Source organism: Cebus imitator, unplaced genomic scaffold (assembly GCF_001604975.1).
Source record: "Cebus imitator isolate Cc_AM_T3 unplaced genomic scaffold, Cebus_imitator-1.0 Scaffold18, whole genome shotgun sequence".
NCBI lineage: Eukaryota > Metazoa > Chordata > Mammalia > Primates > Cebidae > Cebus > Cebus imitator.
In genome coordinates, this window is record NW_016107333.1 from 13,879,100 (window position 1) to 13,901,489 (window position 22,390).

General features: G+C 43.0%; 1 protein-coding gene across 2 annotated transcripts in view; it reads left to right on the forward strand.

Annotated features, from left to right (window-relative positions):
* Nucleotides 1-22,390, forward strand: part of ELK3 (ETS transcription factor ELK3) — a 76,995-nt gene that overhangs the window by 1,349 nt on the left and 53,256 nt on the right. The window lies entirely within an intron of this gene.

Here is a 22,390-nt window from a genome sequence, read left to right on the forward strand (position 1 = left end):
AAAAAAAAAAAAAAAAAGAAAAAAAAAAAAACGAGTGTCGGGAGAGTTTCTGGCTTGTCTGGAAACGGCAAGACTAATTGCCATGCGCTTCCGCTTTGAAACTGGCAGCAGACAGCATCTTGAAAATGACTCACTAGAGGAGCTCACAAAGAAACTGTGGTTTGCTCCTTCTCAGGTTTATGTATTTGTGCCTTTTACAGTTTCCTTTGTAGTGTTCGAGGGGTCCTCCGCCCCTTCCCCGCCAGCCCCCTTCCACCCTCCCTCCTCTGAAAGCCCCTGGCCGGTTTTTAACTCCCCCCACCCCAGTCCCCCAGCCTGGGGGTTGAGGGGGGAAGGGGGAGGCTGAGTTGTTTTTGGAGTTGGCTGGGGAGAGGGTTAAAGGGATTCTGCTGCTGCAGGGGGAAAAAGTTCCTTGAATTTTCCACTGGCTGCTGCAGGAAGAGAGAGCCCCCTTAGTCATTGCTAAGTAATGTCTGCACACACACCAACTAATCTCATTAGGAGTTTCCGCTGCTCGGCACAGGAGGGGTTTTGTGCAGCCGCTGTCAGCCTGGGAGCCCGGCGCTGGGGAAGGAGACAAGTTACGGCTTTATTTACTTAGGGGTACAGCCGCCCAACGAGCCTTTTCAGGACATGTCTTGAAAACTTTGGAGTCACTTGGGCCATTTTGGATTTGAGATTTGCAGGTTTTTCTTTGCGGCGTGTGTCTGTGTTGGGGGGTGGGGGAGATAAGCAGCTCACACACACCCATCCTCTCCATCTGTGCTTGTCTTCGGTGGGGGGGGAGGGGCGGGGGGGGGATGTTCCAGGCCTCTATTCATGAGCTGAAATCGATTTCTGAGCCTTACAAAATACCCTCTGATCTTTTTTTTCTTTCTCTGTCCCTGTGGCACCCATTTATTTGGAAAAGGTCCGTTATGAGTTTCAATTTATGAGGACGATAAAATTACAAATTGTGTTAGGAGGGTATGGGTCAGGCAGTTAAGGAGACTGTCCATAAGTGTTCTTAGAATTTCCAGTAATGGTCCTGCCTGCAAACCCCCCCGAGTTTGGAAAGTGATGTCGTTTCTATGCCAAATATAGCAAAGACCTTCTGCCTTAAAAAAAAATTTTTTTTTTGATTTAAATGTTGCCTAGATATGTGTGGAGTTACTGAAAAGGGTCGAAAGGAACCTGATTAGAACGATGGGGCCCCTTTATTGACAAAGATGTGCTGCTTTTAAGGTGTTGGCAGTTCTTTTATGGTGGCAAAGTGTGTCCTAAAAACAGCCCAAACAGCCCGACCGGGGTATGAGTCAGTGGACGTGAGTACAGGATGTCCCTAATGGCTTGCCTGTCACAGAGTAGGTGCTCAATAAATTGTCGCAGAGAAGGCTGTGAGTAGGCTAACAAAACTTATAATGGATAAGAAAAAAGGCTTACAAGATCTCATACATTTTGCATGAGCATTCCTTAAGAATGGAAGTTGGTGAACTCTCTCAAGAGTACATTTCCTTTAAATAAAAAGGAAGTATTTAGAATTCCTCCTTCCAAGTTATTATTTGGGATGCATAGGTTCATTTATGTTGGTGGTTCTCAACTAGGAGTAATTTCACCTCCGAGGAGACATTCAGCAATGGCTGGAGACATTTTTGGTGGTTATAACTATGGGGGTGTACTGGCTTCTAGAGGGTAGAGGCCGGGGGTCCTACTAACCAGTCAGCAATGCACAGGAAAGAATTTTTTGGCCCAGAATGTCTATAGTGGATTGAAAAAATCTTATTTACTTTAATGGTGATGAAGGTGTTGAAAACTGTAACAATAAGGCATTTAAAAGTCATCAGCTGTACTTTTTTGGCCACATATGTAACATAGCATTCATGAATTATCTCTTTTTGGTTAGTAACATGCAATAATAGAGTGACATACGGGTCATGACATTTTGTACCCTTTATGTCCTGAATTGGGCCATCTCTGAAACTCTGCGAGTATAGCATCTTCATGCACTTGGTACCAATGCTGTTGAGACCAGGATGGCAGTAACCCAGCGAGGGGAGAGCAGGGATTTGTCAGCGTCGTTTGAGTTTTGAAGTCAAACAATTATTAAAGACCTCCTCTTTTTCCTTTATAAAAAATTAAATAAAAGTGCTAATATACAGTAAATGTAACTCTGAGGTCATATATTACAATTTATATTTGTAATAACTTTTTGGAACTTAAATCTTTCCCTGAAATTGGTCTTAAAGGACTTCCAGGCAGTGTATGTAAATTAAAATATTCCCTTCTGGCTGTCAGATATTAGATTTTGTGTGTTCTGTGATACTCAATTATATTCATATATCTATCTGATTCAGAATAATAATATGATGCTGTGAAATGTTGCAAAACGTGACCTGATAACAACCCAAAACACTTCATAAAAAACTCCAAGAATGTGACTTCCTGGAGTAGACTCTTTTTTCACTGAGGGTGAGTTGCTGCTTACTAATCGTTAGTTTTGTTCCCTTACAATTCTGGGGAATGACTCAGTCATTTCCATGTTTCTCAGACCTGGGGTTCCTCATGAAACTTTATTTTTTTTTAATTGTTTATGTTGCCAGGGCTGGCCTTGTACTCCTGGGCTCAAGTGATTCTCCCACCTCAGCCTCCCCAGTAGCTGGGATTACAGATGTGAACCACTGCACCAGCTGCCTCATTAAAGTTTAAAAGAAATGGGTTGTCTGTCCGTTCAGGCTTTGTTCTAGCTGTAGAGCCCAGGTGACTGTCCTCTGACCCTTTCCTAAGGTTCTGTACATATATATACAGATGAGAGGGGAATGGGACTCCATTTTTGTCAGATTTTCTTGTATGTTTCAGGTGAACGTTTTTTATGTCCTAGTTATCTTTAATTCCTCTTTGCCTGTGTAGATTGACTTATAACACACTTTGAGACCATGCTAGCAAAATAGTATCTTCTATTGGTTGTTTTTTTTTTCTGTTGTAAAAAATACTAACGTGAGTTGCCTTACAAAGATACAGAAAACCGCCATGAAAAAAAGACATCTCCCATAATTCCACTGTTTACATTTTGATGTGTAATTTACCAGTTTTAAAGAAATGCCTATGTGTGTCTGTGTATATCCACACATGCACATACCATTTTTAATTGAAAGCACACTGTGCTTACTGTTTGATAACTTTTTTTTACTTAGCATATCATGTAACACATTTTATTAGTACCAGGACCGAAATGATCACATAGAGCTTCTATTTATTGATCTAATAAATGTGTTGACTCAACCATGGATTGACATAATTTCTTCATGGACTCGTTCAGTGTTTTTGTCGTCTGTGGTTCAAGTAATGTTCTAAGAATGCTGCCCTCTTGAAAGACTGAGTTCCTATGTACTGTGAAATTTTGGATTTTGATAAGTTTCTCTGTGATTTAAGAATGAGTCATGATTTGCAGTAGAGTATCAAGATGTAGTAACAGGAAGTACAGAGCACTACACATCAAAATAGAATGTTAAATGATGAAAGAAGAGAAACCAGGTTAAACTGAAAATATATCTTGACGTTATCCAGCTGTGAAGGGAGAGGAAGGTGTGCTTTGTACCCTTTAACAACTGTTAATTACTGTTTCATTTTCTATCAGTGGAGTTTCCAAACTTTGAAATTGGTGTTTTAAATTGATTTTTTTAGCTCAAGATGACTGTTGTTCATAGCTACTTTGAATTGAGGTCATTCAGCTTTTTGATTGAAACCATGGCAGCGAGACCATGAAAACTCTAGTTTTGCCACTTATAGAGCAGCTCCAGTAAATAAAATTAGCTGTGTGTGTGTGTGTGTGTGTGTGTGTGTGTATGTGTGTGTAACCTTTTGTTAAATTCCAAATGTCTTCAAAAATGGTAGATAAATAACTATTTATCAGTCTTTTAAATAACTATTCTATGCAGAAATTCAACTTCCCATGATTCCTGCCTAAACCAAAATAAAAATGGCCTTTCATCCATTACTGGAGATTTGCATATATGTCAGCAGTTTTAAAATAAACTTTGAACTAGCCATTTCAATAAATTGTGATTTGATTTGAATTCCCACTAGGAATAAAGTCACTGACTACTTTATTGCTATGTATTAATTTACATTTCCTGGAAAGTAATTATTAAATTCTAAGAATTAAATAAGATTACTTTAAAACATGGTTGAGAAATTTACTTGTGTATTTTTAAAGAAATTTAGATGATGTTATATTAGTGTATTCTAATTTGAATTAGACTAAGATGAATTTACTTGCACACTCTAAAACAAGGATCTAAAGCATGTAGTATCATAAGTATTCTTAAAGCTTCTGTATCTAAGAACAGTTCCTGAATATCCATGTGTAATGTGGGAGTGATAGGATAAAACACTTATCTGGATACCTTTTCTTTTTATTTTATTTTTAAAAATTGATATATAATAATTGTACATATTTATGGGGTACATAGTGTTTTTTTTCATGTGTATAATGTATAGTAATCATAAGACCAAGGTAGTTAGATCCATCATCTCAAATGTTTATGATTTATTTGTGTTGGGAACATTCATGATCTTTCTTCTAGCAAATTGAAATTATATAGTATTATAGTCATTCTGCAGTGCTATAGAACTAGGACTTACTCCTCCGATTGGAGACCTTCTCTTAAGGCTGATGAAGCTGGGGACCCTGTACTCCAGGCACTAGAATAAAGAAAACAGGTCTCTTGGTGTCTTCCCCCTCTCTTTTTTTTAAGTTGAGGTATGATTTACATACATTAAAATGCATAGATCTTAAGTGTTATTGTATACATCCATGTAACTCGGCCCAGAGAGACAATATTTCCATATCCCCAAATGTTTTTTGGCTTATGTATTTAGAGACAGAGTCTGGCTCTGTCACCTAGGCTGGAGTGCAGTGGTATGGTGATAGCTCATTGCAGCCTTAAACTCCTGGGCTCAAGCGATCCTCCTGCCTCAGTCTCCCAAGCAGATAGGACTGCAGGTGTGCACCCCCACACCTGGCTAATTTTTTTTTTTTTTTTTTTTTTTTTGAGACAGTGTCTGGCTCTGTTGCCCAGGCTGGAGTGCAGTGGTACAGGCTTGGCTCACTACAACCTCCGCCTCCTGGGTTCAAGTGATTCTCATGCCTCAGTCTCCCAAGTAGCTGGTATTACAGGCATGTGCCATCATGCCTGGCTAATTTTTGTATTTTTACTAGAGATGGCATTTTGCCATGTTGGCCAGGCTGCTCTCAAAATCCTGGCCTCAAGTCATCTGCCTGCCCCGGCTTCCCAAAGTGCTGGGATTACAGGAGAGAGCCACCATGCCTGGCCTCGGTTAATTTTTTTTATTTTTTGTAGAAATGGGGTCTCATTATCCTTGGCTATTTAAACAAATTCTATTAAGACAATTTCATCATTCTACCATATAGATTCTTATACCTCAGAACATCTTGATAAAATATTGTGGTCTTTAATCTGCTTGGCTAATATTAAATCATTTGAATGTGTAGATTTCCTCATCATACAGTAAGAGGAAAGAGAAAAATCTTTTCTATATTGCTTAATATCTGCAAAATATTTAAACTAACCAAAAGTAATATGTATACTTTAGGAAAAATGTATTATGTTAAGACTAACTGAGATGAGAGGATATTAGGTAATCTTCCCAGACCTCAGTTTCTTTAGCCTGATGGTAAAGTGGTTGAGGTGGAGGCTGGGTGCAGTGGCTCACGTGTGTCATTCCAGTATTTTGGGAGGCTGAAGCAGGCAGATCACTTGAGCCCAGGAGTTTGAGACCAGCCTGGGCATAGTGAGACCCCCATCTCTACCAAAAATTAGCTGGATGTCGTGGTGCATGTCTGTAGTCCCAGCTACCCGAGAGGTCAGGGCTGCAGTGAACCGTGATTGCGCCACTGCACTCCAGCCTGGGTAACAGTAAAACCCTGTCTCCAAAAAAAAGTGATTAAAGTGGAGAAGCTGAGATAATCCCTTTCAAGTCAGAAGCCCTATTCATGTACTACTTTTTTTTGGAGGAAAGAACCTGACTACGACTGAGTTGTGAAAGTATGACATGAATTTTTGCTGTCCTCTCCAAACATCTGACTTACAGACATATGCAGGAATTTAAACAGCTATATTGTGGTGGGAAAAGGGGCTCCCCATAAGCTTCCCCTTGAATGCCTTGGCCCCTAATTGAATAAGGAGCATTCCAGTGGAAGGCCAGTATTAGCTGCCATGCTTCCTTTCCTCCTAGTCTTTTGAGGTTTGTGACGGGTAGCACTGATTGCTAATGACCCACAGCCACCTCATTCTTGGGGACATCAGTGACTGTCTCTGAGCTGGATGCTCAGTAGGGCCAGATAAGAGTTTGGTCACCTGGTTAAATTCCTCCTCCTTCCTTCTGATAGTCTTTGAAAGTGCTCTCTGCCCCCACTGCTGTATCTTGAGGGTTCTCACATTCCCTCACACCCGCTCTGATCCCTTCTCTCCCCAGGAGCTAGAACAATCCTTTCAAAACACAGATCTGACCAGGTCACTCTTCTACTGAAAAATTTTCCACTGGCTTCAGCTTAGCATAAAGACCAAAACCCCTAACTCAAGCTGCAAGATGTGATTTGGGCCAGCCAAACTGGCTTTTCCTCAGTTCCTCAAATGCCCTCTGCCCTCTGTCCATTGGGCAGATCTCCCTCAGTCATCTCTTCCTGGCCTTCAGAGGCCTTACTACAAGTGCAGTTGCATGAGCTTGGCTCACTGCAACCCTCACCATGTGGCTTCAGGAGATTCTCCTGCCTCAGCCTCCAAAGTAGCTGGAATCACAGGCTTGTGCCATCATGCTTGGCTAATTTTAGTGTTTTTATTGGAGATGGGGTTTTGCCATGTTGTCCAGGCTGGTCTTAGACTCCTGGCCTCAAGTGGTATGCCTGCTTTGGCCAACCAAAGTGCTGGGATTACAAGTGTGAGCCACTGCACCTGGCCGCCACAGACTTTACTTACAGGTTGCCTCATTACCAAATTCTCCCTCTCAAAACACAGGAACACAACACAAAGTCTTGCTCTGTCACCCAGGCTGGAGTGCAATGGCGTGATCTCAGCTCACTGCAACTTCCGCCTTCCAGGTTCAAGTGAGTCTCCTGCCTCAGTGTCGTGAGTAGCAGGGACTACAAGTTTGTGCCACCACGCCCAGCTAATTTTTGTATTTTTAGTAGAGACAGGGTTTCACCATATTGACCATGCTGGTCTTCAACTCCTGACCTTGTGATCTGCCTGCCACGGCCTCCCAAAGTGCTGGGTTTACAGGAGTGAGCCATTGTGCCTGGCCAGGTACTAGACAGTTTTGGAGACATCTTTCTGAAGATAGGGTTGGTATCCCTCATTATTCATTAATACTCTTTCCTCCATAACCCAGCCACCAAATAGATGTGATAACATGGCATCCCTTCTGATCTGAAGTCACTGTCCGAACCTTTGGCCCTGTTCAATTTGGAGAGTGGGGGATTCCTGGGCATGTCTGTGTCATGTGTGTTGCATGTCATCTGTCTATGAGCTCCCTCTGGGCCCGCACTGGTTTTTTCATCCTTTATATTATCTTAGCACTTTGTGCAATACCTGGCACTCAGTGAATGAAAAATAACCTGAAGGGGGGGAACATTTGTCAGTATAGCCCCACCCTGTCTTGCCTTGGACTTGATAAAGCCCTCTGTTGCTGTGCATATGTCTGTCTCTTTCCTAGACGATGACTTACTTGGATTAATAAAAGCACATCTCTTGGTTAAACCATAAAGATAGGCTGGGAGAGGTGGGTCACGTCTGTAATCCCAGCATTTTGGGAGGCCGAGGTGGGCAGATCACTTGAGGTTAGGTGTTTGAGACCAGCCTGGCCAACATGGTGAAACCCTGTCTCTACTAAAAATATAAAAATTAGCTGGGCATGGTGGCGCACGCCTGTAATCCCAGCTACTTGGGAGGCTGAGGCAAGAGAATCACTTGAACCAGGGAGGCAAAGGTTACAGTGAGCCGAAATCGCACCATTACACTCTAGCCTGGGCTACAGAATGAGACGACTCCTCAAAGGAAAAAAAAAAACCGTAATGACAGCCAAAAAGCTCCTTTCTGCCACTTCCCATACTTTTTGTTTAGACTTGCAAGAAAAGTAGGTGTATAGCAATGAGGTCAGTTTGTTAGTACCCTGGAGGACAAGCTTTGGCCCTATTGTTGGTATCAGCATTACTATACTGAGAATGGGCGGTTAACCATAAAGTTACTCATAGGGTAGCATATATTGAAAGAATCTCGGCCGAGCTCAGTGGCTTATGCCTGTAATCCCAAACCTGGCCATCATGGAGAAACCCGGTCTCCAGTAAAAATACAAAATTAGCTCAGCATGGTAGGACGTGCCTGTAATCCCAGCTACTTAGGAGGATGAGGCAGAAGAATCAGTTGAAACTGGGAGGCGGAGGTTGTGGTGAGTCTAGATCACGCCATTGCACTCCAGCCTGGGCAACAAGAGCAAAACTCTGTCAAGGAAGGGAGGGAGGGAGGGAGGGGGGGAAGAGAGAGAAAGAGAAAGAGAGAGAGAGAGAGAGATCTCAATGTAAAGTTTTTTTTATAGTAGAATTAATCATTGTAGAGCAGCCATCATTAATTAGTCCTTTATTAAAGACTTCAGTTGATCAAGTTTTTGTAGTTGCCTTGCATAATCAGTTTTGAATCCTGTAAGATTCACAGTTAAAGGTACTTTCTTTACTTATAGTGTAAAACCTGTGTGTGTCGCTTCCATCTATACCTTTTTAAAATTAATGATGTTTCTGATTGAGTTTGAAAGTAACAAAAGATTCTGTTTACGTGATTGTGAAGAGTGACTTCATACCCAAACTGGTTTCTGGTGAAGGAGGACTAGGTCTCCTAATACATTTCAGCTGGGTTTTGCCAAGGAGCAATTTGTTAATAGTCAAACCTTGATTAAGCAGAATGTATGATTAAGGATGTTTTTCTCCTTGCACTTAATTGTCAGAATAGAGAGATTACATCAACAACAACAGCAGCAGCAGCAACCTCAAAACAAGCCCAGAATTTATTCTAGGGTAACTGCAGGAATTCTCTCCGGGGCAATCAACAGGAGCTCTCCTCTGCCTGCACTTGTAGGTTGTTGTCATCCTCAGAGTTGACGATCCTGAGGACCAGGAAGATGATGCTATTCTATTAAGCAAGAAGAGGAGGTGTAGGTGTTCGAATGATTCCCTAACACTAAAAGTTAAGAACATTTCTTTGGTTAACGCTCATTGAACTGGAAATGTCACTTCCCCTTTCCATCCCCTTACTGAAGTTTGGAAGGCTTGCCTTTAGAGGCCCAGATGCAAATCCTTGTCTTCGGAGTTGATTGATAGATGAAAGCTATCCCCTGGAAGATGCGGAGTGTGTGTGCGCCTTTATAGATGTAGGCTGTAAGAGGGAGGTATGCGTCTGAGAGAATGGGACAGTAGGTGACCTCAGTTTGTGCTGCTCCTCTTTTCAGAGTCACTGCCCATGTAAGATTGAAGCCCTGGTTCTGTGCAGAGGGTGGGGGTGCAGCCAGTGTTGACTAGCTGTCTCCACCTTGAAGAATCGTTTCTTGATGAGAAATCAGGAGAGAACCTGGGTTCATTACAGAATTACAGAAAGGGTAGATTCCTGATAATCTCAGCACATGCCATGATGAACATACAGAGAAGCGAGGACCAAACCATTTAGTATTATCTTTGGGACTGTGTGTGAGATGCAGTACCTCAGTTTCCTTGTGTGATCTTGAAATCCTCCGCAATCCAGAACTCATGAGCATTGGGAGGGAGCTTATTTCTGCTAACGTTCCTGTCTATTTTTCCAAGCCCCAGCTACTGATCATTTAGACCAGAGGGCATTGGATTGTTTCTTTTCTTTTAAAGACAGCATCTTGTTCTGTTACCCAGGCTGGAGTGCAGTGGCGCGATCATAGCTCACTGCAGCCTCGAGCTCCCGGGCCCAGGTGATCTTCAACCTCAGCCTTCCTGCTGTAATCCGCTGAGATTACAGCTTGAGCCACCACACTCAGCTCTTCTTTTCATTTTTTTTAAAAAGCAGTTTAGAACAAATGCCTTGCAGTGCTCCAAGTGACGCCCGAGTGAGGGTTAGAACTGATTAAACTCTGGGCAGAGAGATGTTGTCATATCTTTGCTGCATGCATAGCCCAGCACAAAAATGCCCATAGATGGACCGACTTCATCTTAGATAGTTGAGGCAAAAACAGAAGAGCCAGTTGGCCCCTTGGCGTTTCTGTCCTCACTTAATTCACTCTGGTAGTTTTGTACCATTAGTTCTCAGTGCTGCATAGATGACAAATGAAGTAATCTGAAGAATGTTAAAATTTTCTTAAAGTATGTTACTTTAATGACAAAATTATATACTGTTTGAAGACATCTTGAATCAAGTGACTCAAGTTTACTGTGATTCTCAAAGGATTGAGGGTCACAGCTCTCAAATAAGCTCGTTGCCTGCTTTGATTTCAATCAGAGCTGAGCCACAAGAACAGCGTCTTCCTTCAGCCTCTGCCACATCCTTTGTGTATGTGTTTTTTAAGCTTAACTATTAAAGCCTAGTAGTGTGTCTTTCAGAAAGAAGAAACTTTAAGACCTTGATGTAGATCAATTCAAATATATTACCTAACCAAAAGGGTGATTTTCCTTCCTTCCTTCCTTTCTTTCCTTCTTTCTTTCTGTCCTTCTTTTTTTTTCCTTTTCTTTTTTCTTTCTTTTCTTTCTTTCACAGGGTCTCAGTCTATTGCCCAGGCTGGAGTGCAGTGGCACAATCTTGGCTCACCACAATCTCTGCTTCCGGGGTTCAGGCGATTCTCCTGCCTTAGCCTCCCGAATAGCTGGGACTATAGGCACACACCACTGTGCCTGGCTAATTTTTGTATTTTTAGTAGAGATGGAGCTTCACTATGTTGGCCAGGCTGTCTCAAACTCCTAACCTCGTGATCTGCCCACCTTGGCCTCCCAAAGTGTAGGGATACAGTTGTGGGCCACCGCGCGCAGCCAGGTGATTATCTTTCACAAGGGGGGAAGAAAGATCCTCTAAAGCAAGATATGGCTATTATGTTGTACTGTTAGTATATTCACGCTGAACAATCATTGGAAGAGCAGATAAAGTTGTATATGACATTTCAAAAAGGGACTGGCCAAGCCAGTGGGTGGTAGATGCCCATTGTGGGAATTAAGGGCAGTAAGGATGCTTTGGAGTGCAGATCGATGTTTGATGCTAATGTCACCAACAGCCAGTCTCTTCTGTCAGATGCTTTTGGTGGCCTTTGCATAACACCATTCCTTGGACACGAATGAATGATTGATTGGTCTGCCTCTCAATGACAGTTTCTGTGTTATTTTGCTCATTTATTCAGTGCATCTTGATGGTTAATTTAAAAATCGGTTTTAAATGTGAGGCATTATGAGAAGACTGTTAAGTTTTGAAATCACTCACCGTCTTATTTTTGCAAGTTTTTGAAATAACAGTACCCACCAGGGACATCAAGCCATTTTAAAATGTGTTCCACTTAGTGTTGTTTGTCTGTGGGTCAGGCTTGGTTTAAAACAGACATTGAATGAAACGTGAGAGGGCTTGTGCTTGCACTTTGTTACCTGAACCCCGCTGTATTTTTATTTCCTGTTAAAAATAACTGTATTAGAAGTTGTGTAGACTTAGAATCCCTCAGCATGTGGCACCGTAGCCATCATATGCAGCTAGACTTGATGTCCATTGTACAAAAATGTGGGTGAGACATAGGCGTGTGGGGAGGGTAAAACTATTAAAGGGGTAGTGACTACCTTCGTGACTTCAGAGGCAGCTAAAACCCCCCACACGTGTCCACCACATGAGCAGGTGATGATATTTTGAAGACTGCAGAGTCACTGTTTTTTATTGTTCTCTTCCAAAGTGAATGTAGTACCCTACCAGATTTATGTATAAATGTTTATGCCTGGAATTTGCATTTCCTAAACCATGAAAGCGTTTTCTTGAGAAGAGCACGAAAGAAAAACAGTGAAACTAACCGGTTCCTTGCTTCAGGATCCGCCTCTGTGAGGCAGCTCTTTGTGCTTCTCAAAAATCTCTAAAGATGTTGGTGGTGATCCCTCCATCACGAATACCGGTAACTCGTAACCATTTTTGCAACAATACTGTATACAGTGGGACCCAAAGACTAGGTAATGTCAGCATTATCCAACTAAACCTTGACATGTTTGGCAACTGTTAAACTTCAGAAATAGAAAGAAAAGATATATAATACAATATTAACCCTTTGTATAATAAATGATCAGTGATTCAAATATGTTATGCTGTAAAGTGTTAACACTGATGATATATACTGTAAACAGTGTCTAGCTCAGCCAACTGTTACCCTTTGCCATATCTGTGTACCATTTAAAAGAAAGATTCAAAATGGTTTCAGTGGATTTACTACAGGAAGGGAGAAAGGTAACTTTTCCAGGTAGGCTGTGTTAGAGGGCAGTTTTTTTTTGAGACAAAGTCTTGCTCTGTTGATAGGTTGGAGTGCAGTGGTATGATTTCAGCTCACTGCAATCTCTGCCTCCTGGCTTCAAGAGATTCTACTGCCTCAGCTTCCTGAGTAGCTGTGATTACAGGCTCAAGCCACCATGCCTGGCTAATTTTTATATTTTCAGTAGAGACTGGGTTTCGCCTTTTGGCCAGGCTGGTCTCAAACTCTTGACTTCAGGTGATCCACCTACCTTGGCCTCCGAAAGTGCTGGGATTACAGGCGTGAGCCACCGTGCCCAGCCAGAGGGTAGTTTTTTTTAAAGTGGCTTATCCATCCAGAAATGATTGAGTTTACTTTGCTATTTTAAGTTCTATAGAGAAGACAAGAAAGTTCCCAGTTTTCCCAAGAAGAGCCTGCAATGGCATCTCTCCTTCTCCAGGCCCCTGCCAGGGCTTTCTGTGAAGGAGCTGGAAGGGAGAGGGTCAAGGGTTCTTGTTGTCTCATCCAGTTCCCAAGAAAATTATAGCCTGGTATGTCATGCATCGTGAGAAGCAGGCACTGGTGAGGAGACACGAGTTTTGGTGGAGGCAGTAAATGAAGTGCAACCAAACTGAAATGACGCCCAGGGAGACTGTGGGACCTTGGTAGGACACTGTGGCCTTGGTAGGGCAGGGGGACAGAGGTAATGCTCACACTGGAGGGAGCTTTGCAGGGACTGGAGAAAGGAGCTGCAAGGGGAGGAGAAGGCTTTGTAACTCTCTCCAGGATAGACTCAGGGTGGTAGAATGGCTGTGCAGATGTTGGAGGTGGCCTGGCCCAGGTGCAGCTGGGCCAGGGGAAGGGGAAGGTGCACAGATGGTTGGGCACCTCTCTGCCAGGAAACGCTCATTGCCGCATCAGGACTAGGGTGCCCAGCACAGCTGTGCAGACTTCCCAGTCCCCAGGGCCCCTTGGGGATCCTTCGGAGAGGAAGGGATGATGTCACAGCCCACACCTGACCCCATCTGGGACCCCTTCCTCCCCAGGAGTGCACCATCCTTCCTGACCCTGCCACAGCCCAGCACGTGTGCACATGTGTGAAAGAGACAGGGCAGACGTGATGTGAATGGCCATTTGCAAGCGTAGCAGACTGCAGGTTGCCATCTATGCAGAAAGAGTGATGTCCAGATTTTTAGTGAGAAGAGCTAACACATGAAATATTCTTTTATTAAACATATTTTATCTTGCTTTTTTTTTTTTTTTCTAATGTTTCCACTGGGTGGTGCTGCAGGAATTCCTACCTTTTGCCTTGGATCTACCCTTCCCAGAAAGACGCCTCTAAAGCATAATAGGAGGAAGTCCTGATTTAGAAAGATTTTACAGTTTCCACACAATAGAAGAGTTTGGAGGATGCTCTGGCAGGAAATGGTTCAGTTTCTGGATGTGGAAAAACCACCATCATTTTGTATCCATGCAGAAATGTTCTCATGGCACTGGGTAAATACTTTGGACTTTCATCAGCTGCTTCTTTCGCACAGAAAAGCTTTCAAGTGTATCAGAAAGATTAGGGTTTCATTCTAGTGGAAGTGGCCTGTAAGATTTCCTTTATTTTGATTTTTGTAAAACCATCTTAAAGTATCTAAGGTAACAAACATTTTCTTACACTGACAACCATAGATTTAAGAAAATACTTCTGTCAAAGTTGTCTTTAAAGCTGAAAACATTGTTCCATCCTTATTTTAAAGATCAGTTATACAATGTATTGATCAAAAGGATTACATATTTTTACTTTCAAAATACTTTTAAGAAGTCTTTTAGTTTGATAACACCTAAAGGAGAGAAGACTGGCTTTACCTGTTCAACAGAGGAGAAGGTTGGAATAGAGAAGTTAACATCCCTGCCATAGCTCACATTGACCCTTTTTTCTTTTTTTTTTTTTGTAACCTACCTTTGTCCAAGGCACATACGATTATGCAACTCTCTTTCTTCTTCTTTTTTTTTTTTTGTTGAGACGGAGTCTCGCTCTGTCACCAGGCTGGAGTGCAGTGGCGCGATCTCAGCTTACTACAACTTCCGACTCCCTGGTTCAAGAGATTCTCCTGCCTCAGCCTCCTGAGTAGCTGGGATTACAGCCACACATCACCATGCCCAGCTAATTTTTGTAGTTTTAGTAAAGACAGGGTTTCACCATGTTGGCCAGGATGGTCTCGATCTCCTGACCTTGGGATTTGCCCACCTCAGCCTCCCAAAGTGCTGGGATTACAGGTGTGAGCCACCGGGCCCGGCTGCGATCACACAACTCTTTAAGGTCTTGGCTGCAATGAGAATTTGTACCTCTTGACTTCCAACTTTTTTTCTCTTTTATGTGGGATTGAATTGTATTGATATTAGTGGTATAAAAATTTGGGTAAAAGATTTTCCATTCAAGCAAAGACCTCTGAAACATAAGAATCAAAAGTATTATGGGGGCTGAGGGCCGGATGCCCACTGGGGATTAGGGAGCTCATTCATTTAAAGCTCCAACTGACGGACAGCTGGCCAGATTGGAGGAAGTTTTTTTGACTTCGGAACAGCGTGTGTTTTTCAGGGCATTCGTGGTCCTCCATGAAATCCTAGACACTACTTTCTTAGAACCTGAAACGGCACTTTCCTAGAGGTGTTTCTTTTTAAAGGAAAGTGTTGGAGGCCCTGCTGGGTGCTAGGGACCTTGCCAGGTACTGTCATGCACGGTTTCAGTGGGATTCCAGCCTGTTCCTATTCATACTTGAGGTGCTTCTCATGATTCGTTTCGTGATGTGAGGTGCATGTGTGTTTTGGGCCCCTCTCGGGCCAGGCTAGCTCACTTACGTTTCCTCTGACTTTCATCCTGTTCCACCGTCCTGCACACACACACACCCCGTGGGAGGTCCAGGAGGCACCGACTTTCAGAACATGCAGCTTCTCACGTCCTGCTTGTATCGAGAGCCACCCTTGCTTATTTCGTGTTGGATGAACCTGAAACCTATCTAAACCATGATACAGATCTTTGAAAGGAGGGCATTGGTTAACAAAATGATGGATGGGGTAGGTTCAAAGATTCCTGAAACAGAACCAAACTGGAATAGCTGGAGACGCAGATCAGGCAACACCAGAAACGAACAAGGAAGTGTCCTGATTTAATTGCTAGTGGGAAAGTATTTCCCACGAATTACAGTGACACTTTTCTCTTAGCAGCAGTGAAGTGTGTGTGAGAAATGAAGCCTCTTCTGGAGGCATCTGTGCAGTGATTAAGAACCTGGCCGTTGAGGCCAGATGCCCCTGAATATGAGGCTCTCTTGGCCCATTTGATCGATGTGACCATAAGCGTCTTATTTCACCTTTCAGAGTCATAGTTCCTCATGGGCATAGCCAACTGAGAGTGTTAAATTTAGACAGCATATATAAAGCACTCAGCACAATGCCTGGTACATAGTAAGTGGTCATCAAATTTAATTGCATTAAAAAGAAAAGCTTCTATTTAATGAAGTAATGGATTTCTTTAGGTATGAGCCCTTGTCTTGAGAATTCCATGGGAACTCAGTATTGCTGGTGGTGGAGGATATATTAATAGCTAACATTTTCTTAGAACAGTGCTCTTAATTTGATATTTTTAAGTTATTTCTACAGTTTTATAAACTCTGGTGAAATTATGTGTATTTTGTATAAATAAATCTTTTTCCTAGAAAATTTTAGATTCTCAAAAAGGTCCATGGACCAAATATGCAAAGAGAAAACTGCCCTGGAGATGTGATTGTGTGTGTGTGTCTCTGTGTGTGTGTGTGTGTGTGTGTGTGTGTGTGTGTGTATGTATCAGTTTTATGTATGTGAATATGTTTTAGGTTGAATATATGAGATTGGGCCGGGTGCAGTGGCTTGCGCCTGTAATCCTAGCACTTTGGGAGGTCGGGGCAGGTGGGTCACCTGAGGTCAGGAGCTCGAGACCAGCCTGACCAACATGGTGAAACCCTATCTCTACAAAATAAAATAAAAAGAACATCTGAGATTGCTGGTATTTCACTAGTTTGGATCCATAAAAACAATAATTTTTTTATAGTTCAACCTAATATTTGTGATATTATTAGGAAACAATTTGAAATATATCACAATCTGATATTTATCATGAAATATGATTATAGCTTATTTTTGTACGTTACGTATCAAAGCCTAGCAAGTGAAAATTCATCAGGCAGCCTTGGACCACTAGTAATCATATTTACCTAAAATAACTTGCATTTCCATGGACCTTAATCAAGGAAATAAAACATAAAATCTTTCGCTGTGTCCAGTGTTATGAAACAGTCTTTCATTTTTGTTGCGGATTTATTAGTAGCTTTATTACATCTAATGAATCATTTTTCTGGTTCCACACTATTCTGATCCAAATGACTAATGTTGAGGAGAATCTGCGTAGTGTTTTTTCCGTGTTGAATTCACAGGGTTAATTACTTCGGGAGGAACAAAAATTCTGAGTTTTCTTGGGTGATCAGAGCGTCAGGGTTGGCTCAGAAGGCAGAGTTGGGCTGCAGTGCTGGAGGTTAACACAGAGCTAACACACAGGACAAAATGAAACCAGAGCTGCGGTGGCAAAGTGGGACAGATGTAGGAGGCCAGGTTTCCTGTGGCCCATTTTCCAGCTTCCTGCCTGCAACCTGTAGAAGAGGAAGCCGAATGTTACCAAGTATGAGAACTGTGGGTCGTGCCTCAAGCCAGAATTAAGAGAATGCAAACAACACAGGCAATAAAAACAATGGCAAAGAAAGTGAATGTTCAGGTTTTAGTCCAGAAATGTCTGGGACGGAACAGCCCATCTGTTGAAAGAAAAAGCATTGTCAGCAGAGCCTGTCCTTCCGTGTGAGACTCTAAGGGAGGCTGGGGACTGTCCCAGGTTGTAGGAACCTCTGGTTTTTATAGTCCCACTCATCTTTCAAGACATGGTCTGCTATTTTAGGGTTACCTGGAAAGACTCCCCGAAGCTCCCAGGACTTCTAAATCTGTCTCCTGGGTCTGTTGATACGGCGCGGAGGCGGGGAGGTAGATGTGATTAACCAAGCAGCTGTAATGAACGACAGCCTCAATTTGGGGAGGCCAGGTGACCAGTTGGCTGCTTTGATCTAGAAGGCTTAAATTCCTTTAACCACCCAATAAAATTTTTGTCTGATGTTTTCCAAGAAGAGATTAAATGAAGACCTGTGTGTGTTGAAGACTACATAGTGCACACTCTGTGGATACAGGACCCAGACAATGAGGACAGGGAGAAGGGAGGGAGTTCATCTTTCTCCTGGGGCGGGGGAGGAGGAGGAAGCAAAATAAAATTATTTTGTCTAGGCTCTTTAGCTCATTTTGGAAGAGTCTGCAGAGTCAGATAGTACAATCCCCATCTTAAAGAAATTGAGATCCAAAGAAACTGATTCATGGCACACCTTTATATTGAGTACCTATTGTTTGTCAGGGGCTGCGTTGGAAGTGGTGGGTGATGCAAGTGAAATGATGGCTAAAAACACATAGTTGTGTTGTGTTTCATGTAAGGCATATATGAAGGGGGCAGAGAAACCTTGTTGAAGACTTAAAACATACATAAGCCTTGCTGGGCGCAATGGCTCACACCTGTAATCCCAGCACTTTGGGATGCTGAGGCAGGCAGATCACCTGAGGTCAGGAGTTCAAGCCCCGTCTCTACTCAAAATATAAAATTAGCCAGGAGTCGTGGCACATTCCTGTAATCCCACCTACTTGGGAGGCTGAGGCAGGAGAATTGCTTGAACCCGGGAGGTGGAATTTGCAGTGTGCTGAGATCATGCCACTGCACTCCAGCCTGGATGACAAAGCGAAACTCTTGTCTCAAAAAAAAAAAAAATACATATATAAAAGGCTTTAGTGCTGTGCCAAGCTTTTCCCATATACCATCTTATTTAAATTGCCTTGCTGCTTTGTGGTACAGAGAAATAGGGTGTCTTTCTGGGACAATCAGTTATTTCTTTGCCCTGCAGATCGACCGCTTGTTCTTCTCTAAGCCCGGAAAGAACAAACTCTGTACCAGGAATCTTAAGTTTTAGAATGTTGTCAAGTTAGGGATCAAGGGGTACCCACGTGAGGCAGTGTCCGATGGAAATAGGCCCTTTCCCGGCTTAATGTGGTCCACTCTGAAAATGTAGTATAACATAGGCTGGGTTGTATGGTGGTAGGGTAGGGTGCGGTGAAGTAAGCAGGAGGAAGAAGAATGGTTCTGAGACATTTTCTCAGCCAGAGTTAATGAAGCCATCATTTACTTTTCCAGAGAAAATGCATCTGTATAAAAGTCACTGACAAACCAATTGAGTTACTTCTAACTTAGCCAGCGACAACATAGTTTCAGAAGGAAAGAGGGGTGGTTCATATACACAGTAAATTGCATATGTTGTTATTTCAGTGGTTGTAAGTGATTTCCTCTGAAAAATCTCTCTCACTTTTTTTTTTCAGAGATAGGTTCATGCTCTGTTGCCCAGGCTGGAGTGCATTGGTGCGATCACGGCTCACTGTAGCCTCAGCCTCCTGGGCTTAAGTGATCCTTCTGCCTCAGCCCTTCAGGTAGCTGGGACTACAGGTGTGTGCCACCACACCCAGATGATTTTTGTATTTTTTGTAGAGATGGGGGTCTCACCGTGTTGCCCAGGCTGGCCTTGAACTCCTAGGCTCAAACTATCCTCCTGCCTCAGTCTCCCAAAGTGCTGGAGTTACAGGTATGAGCCATCGTGCCTAGCAATCTTTCTCTTTCCCACGATGGAAAATGAAAATTTGGGAGACAAGAAGTTGGCCTCATGCATTTTTTATACACAGTGATAATGATTAAAATAATTTAAATGTTCTTTGAAAATAATAAAGACTTCAGAACTTGTATAAGTTGTTTTGCTTTTTTTTTGAGACGAAATCTTGTTCTCTTACCCAGGTTGGAGCGCAGTGGCTGGATCTTGGCTCACTGTAACCTCTGCCTCCCAGGTTCAAGCGATTCTCCTGCCTCAGCCTCCTGAGTAGCTTGGATTACAGGCGTGTGCCACTACATCCGGCTAATTTTTGTATTTTTAATAGAGACAGGGTTTTACCACGTTGGTCAGGGTGGTCTCAAATTCCTGACCTTGTGATCCACCCACCTCGGCCTCCCAAAGTGCTGGGATTACAGATGTGAGCCACCATGCCTGGCCTTTTTTTTTTTTTTTTTTAAACCCAGATATTATCCTTATTTACTTAATACCTTACACCTACTCTGTGCTGAGTTACTGCAGATCCTTCATCATATAAAATGTTCTCTTCCAATTCTTTGAAGTCCAGGGTTCATTTTTTATAATGAACTGTCTTCTACCCTTTGTCTTAGACAATGATAACATCATGACATGGAAGCGTATGTGGATCTGGCAAAGGAGTTGAACTCACCAGAATTTTCAGTGAGAAGTGTTCATCCATCTTCATGTCTCTAACCATGCAGATTTTAACAAACAACAAAAAAAGACATGCACACCTCATGAACACCTGCTTTGTTTATTCCTTACCCAGAAGTTTTTCTCTTTTTCAGGGGCTTTCTCTCACTGCTTTTTTTTTTTTTTTTTTGTTGGCTCATTTCCTTAGTTTCTACCATATAGAAGCTTAAGAAAATCAAAGCTAATTCTACCTCCTCAACTCCCACCTTACTAAAAATGAAACCAGGAACAAGCAAAGGGAAGTGCTAGGTTGCCATCAATAGAAAGAAGAACAAATAAGTGGGCATTTCGACTTCTAAGAATGGAGACAAAAACCTCACACTTTGCATAAGGAGTCTGTGCGGCCCATACTCACATTAAGACGTCTGGCGCCACCTTGTGGCCAACAGGAAGGAGGTCAGCCTCCTAGAAGAGGCTGGTAGCCTCTGGGGGACAGAGGCAGAAGGAGCTGGAACACCTGAAGCTGGGATCTTGTCATGTGACCTGACAGCTGTCATGTAGGCGGAAGCGGGCACAGTATAATGAGAAGGATCAATACTTCTGTCAATAGCGTCTTTCTCTTTCAGGCTTTGTCATATTAAAGCATGAATCAAAACATTGGAAAGACTGAAGAGGGACATAAAACTTTTTTCATTTTTTAAAGTACAGGGTCTCACCCTGTCACCCAGGCTGGAGTGCAGTGGCAAAATTACAGCTCTACTTCCCAGGCAGAAGCTATCCTCTCACTTCAACCTCTTGAGTAGCTGGGTGGACAGGCGCGTACCACCACACACAGCTAATTTTTGTATTTTTTGTAGAGACAGGGTCTCACTCTTGCCCGGGCTGGTCTTGAATTCCTGGGTTCAAGCAATTCACCCACCTCGGCCTCCCAAAGTGCTGGGATTACAGGCGTGAGCTACCACGGCTGGCCTCAAAACTATTTTTATAACTGCATTTTTTAAATGCAAAAGAGCTGAAAACAGAATAAGGGCAGAAAATAATCACCCAGAGTCTGCAAAAATGTCCCTCCCTGTCTGTGCCAGAGGTCAAGGGCTTTCCTCTCGGCCCCTCCACGCCTCTCTACCCGGTGTCTTTTGCCCTCAGCAGCCTGTGAATGCCCTGCTGTGGGCTCTGTCTGCAGCGGTCATGAGCACTGTTTTCATTGTCGTCCCTTGGCTTGTCATTTAGAATATTTCTCTTTTTTCCATCTCTGACCCAACAGCTCTTACGTACTTAACTCCCCTACCCACTCCAGAGAAACCACATAGATGGGAGCAGAATGTGCTCCAGGGAAGGTGAGAGCCACAAGGCCCATTTTTGCTGAGGTCACATAGCTTGGAGGCCTCAGCTCAGCATTTAAACTATTGTTTCTTAAACTGGAGCCACAGAATCTGTGCTCCTGGATCTGAGTTTTCTGCAAACATTTAGGATTTTTTTGTGCTTTCATATTTGGTGATAGACGACAAAACAGAAGCATACTCTTAAGTCACCTTATAAACCGCAGTCACTATGTGGCTGAAGAGTATCCCTGGATTTCAGTGCCTGTGTGGCACTGAATGAATGCTCTCCTTATTTTATTTATTTATTTTTTTTGAGATGGAGTCTTACTCTGTTGCCCAAGCTGGAGTGCAGTGGTATGATCTCGGCTCACTGCAACCTCTGCCTCCAGGGTTCAGGTGATTCTCCTGCCTCAGCCTGCTACCTAGCTAGGACTACAGCTGCAGGCCACCATTCCTGGCTAATTTTTTTTTGTATTTTTAGTAGAGAGGGGGTTTTACCATCTTGGTCAGGGTGGCCTCAAACTCCTGTAATGAACAAAGAGCGCTACACGATGCCTTCCTGCCTGGTGAAGGCCACGTGACTCCACGAGCTCCATGAGGAGCACTTTCTCTGCCCCAGGTGTAGTTTAAGTGCATTACTAGTAACTTCTGTCATTCTTACAACAACTCTATAAGTATCTCTTTTTATCATATCCGTCCCATTTTGCCTCTAAGGATACTGAGGCACAGAAAGGCTAAGTAACTTCCCTGAAGTCCCACAGCCAGACAGGACAGGTCTTTGCTGTTGAACCCAGAGAGTCAGGCTCTGGAATTTGTGCTTACCTTCCCAATCGACGAAAGTGCTTCACTAGCACCTGCTTTGAGTTGTAGAAAATAGTTAGGCAACCGGTGTGATGGCTCACACCTGTAATCCCAGCACTTTGAGAGGTCGAGGCATGAGGGTCGCTTCAGGCCAGGAGTCAGAGACTCCTGAACAACATAGTGAGGCAGTCTCTACAAAAAAATTTAAAAATTAGCAGGGTGTAGTGGTGCATACCTGTAGTCCTAGCTACTTGGGAGGTAGAGATGGAGGATGGCTTGAGCCCAGGAGGTTGAGGCTGCAGTGAACCAAGATCATGCCGCTGCACTCCAGCCTGGGTAACCGAGTGAGACCTAGTCGAAAAGAAAGAATTATGCTTCAGTGAAAAACTGCATTCTTTTTTT